Source organism: Styela clava, unplaced genomic scaffold (assembly GCF_964204865.1).
Source record: "Styela clava unplaced genomic scaffold, kaStyClav1.hap1.2 HAP1_SCAFFOLD_215, whole genome shotgun sequence".
NCBI lineage: Eukaryota > Metazoa > Chordata > Ascidiacea > Stolidobranchia > Styelidae > Styela > Styela clava.
Genome location: NW_027556650.1, coordinates 22,501 through 25,000, shown reverse-complemented (window position 1 = coordinate 25,000; position 2,500 = coordinate 22,501). Strand labels below are relative to the sequence as shown.

At 54.4% G+C, this 2,500-nt stretch overlaps 2 non-coding genes across 2 annotated transcripts; both read right to left on the bottom strand.

The window, feature by feature from the left end:
- Position 1: 1 nt before the first annotated feature.
- LOC144419465 (5.8S ribosomal RNA) lies at positions 2-155 on the bottom strand. The gene has a single exon (XR_013474081.1). It is a non-coding gene; the product is annotated as a 5.8S ribosomal RNA (ribosomal RNA).
- Positions 156-453: 298 nt separating this feature from the next.
- On the bottom strand, positions 454-2,263 carry LOC144419467 (small subunit ribosomal RNA). Its single transcript, XR_013474083.1, has one exon. It is a non-coding gene; the product is annotated as a small subunit ribosomal RNA (ribosomal RNA).
- Between the last annotated feature and the right edge of the window lie 237 nt (positions 2,264-2,500).

Genomic DNA, 2,500 nt, shown 5'->3' with positions numbered 1-2,500 from the left:
GCGACCCTGAGGCAGACGCGGTCCCGGGATTGACCCGAGACCGCAATTCGCGTTCAGAAGGTCGACGTTCAATGTGTTCTGCAATTCACATTACTTCTCGCACTTGGCTGCGTCCTTCATCGACTCGCGAGCCGAGTGATCCACCGTTAAGAGTCGTCCTCGACGTTTCGCCCGGCGCCGAAGCGCGCGGACGTCACACTGTGGGATCGACCACAAAACCACCACCGACAACAACTGCACAAAAACACCAACAAACGGCGCCGAGCGACCGCCGGGCTGGGCCGGCGGCACATCGAGCGCGGTGCCCAGAAGCCACCATCGCACTCGGCTGCCTTGCTATGCCAACGTGTTACGCGTGTCGCACGGGGCGGAACCCCGATTGACGGCCGCCCTCTCGGCGGCACCCAAAGACAATTCAGTGCGCGGTCGGCCGGGGCCTACCACCACCTTCGGTAATGATCCTTCCGCAGGTTCACCTACGGAAACCTTGTTACGACTTTTACTTCCTCTAAATGATCAAGTTTGATCGTCTTCTCGACACGCCGACGCGGCCGTTGCCAGCCGCGACGGGGCCGATCCAAGGATCTCACTAAACCATTCAATCGGTAGTAGCGACGGGCGGTGTGTACAAAGGGCAGGGACGTAATCAACGCAAGTTGATGACTTGCGCTTACTGGGAATTCCTCGTTCAAGGGAAACAATTGCAAGTCCCTATCCCAATCACGAATGAGGTTCAACGGGTTACCCGGACCTTTCGGCCTAGGTTAGACACTCGCTGCTTCACTCAGTGTAGCGCGCGTGCGGCCCCGGACATCTAAGGGCATCACAGACCTGTTATTGCTCAATCTCGTGTGGCTAAACGCCACTAGTCCCTCTAAGAAGTTAGACGCCGACCGAGAAGGTCGCGTAACTATTTAGCATGCCAGAGTCTCGTTCGTTATCGGAATTAACCAGACAAATCGCTCCACCAACTAAGAACGGCCATGCACCACCACCCACAGAATCAAGAAAGAGCTCTCAATCTGTCAATCCTACCTGTGTCCGGGCCGGGTGAGTTTCCCCGTGTTGAGTCAAATTAAGCCGCAGGCTCCACTCCTGGTGGTGCCCTTCCGTCAATTCCTTTAAGTTTCAGCTTTGCAACCATACTTCCCCCGGAACCCAAAGACTTTGGTTTCCCGGAAGCTGCCGGAAAGGTCGTCATGGTAACGCCTCCCGATCGCTAGTTGGCATCGTTTATAGTCAGAACTAGGACGGTATCTGATCGTCTTCGAACCTCTGACTTTCGCTCTTGATTAAAGAAAACATTCTTGGCGAATGCTTTCGCAGTAGTTCGTCTTCCGCCGATCCAAGAATTTCACCTCTAACGGCAGAGTACGGACGCCCCCGTCTGTCCCTCTTAATCATTACCTCGTGCTCCGAAAACCAACAAAATAGAACCGAGGTCCTATTCCATTATTCCATGCAACACTATGCAGGCGAACAGCCTGCTTTGAACACTCTAATTTTTTCAAAGTAAACTTATCGGCCACCGCCGACACTCAGTCAAGAGCACCGACGGAGAACCGAAGGTGAGGCGAACGCAACCAGTGACACGCCTTGCGACGGACCGGCGGCGCTCGCCCAAAATCCAACTACGAGCTTTTCAACCGCAACAACTTTAGCATACACTGTTGGAGCTGGAATTACCGCGGCTGCTGGCACCAGACTTGCCCTCCAATGGATACTCGTTAAGAGTTTTAGGATGTACTCATTCCAATTACAGGGCCTCGTTAGAGTCCTGTATTGTTATTTTTCGTCACTACCTCCCCGTGTCGGGAATGGGTAATTTGCGCGCCTGCTGCCTTCCTTGGATGTGGTAGCCGTTTCTCAGGCTCCCTCTCCGGAATCGAACCCTGATTCCCCGTTACCCGTTATCACAAAGGTAGGCACGTAGCGTACCTTCGACAGTTGATAGGGCAGACACTTGAATGATACGTCGTCGGTGCAGAGACCGTACGATCCGCGTGGTTATCCAGAGTCATCAAACGTCACAGGACGAACCCGGTCGGTTTTGATCTGATAAAAGCGCGCCTCCCGAAGTCGGCGCTTAATGCATGTATTAGCTCTAGAATTACCACAGTTATCCACTTCGCTTACGAGACCAAATAAACCAAGACTGATTTAATGAGCCATTCGCAGTTTCGCTTTACGAGAACTCGTACTTGCACCTGCATGGCTTAATCTTTGAGACAAGCATATCACTACTGGCAGGATCAACCAGATAGCTGCGACAGCTGCGCTCGGCCCTTGCTGGGCCGCCCGGCGCGTGCTCGTCGCATTCGTTTAAGACCGAGGCGATCGCCTGCGGCCGTACTCAGCTTCGACAGTCGCTGGCCGCGACGTCCACGCCCTCGCCGGCAGTGCCAGGCGGAGCGATTTGCGTTTTTTCTTTGCTCGCCCTCTCTCGGGCTCGATCCATTCAGTTTCGCACAAACAAGAGCTCTGCCGGCCGCCTGCAGCG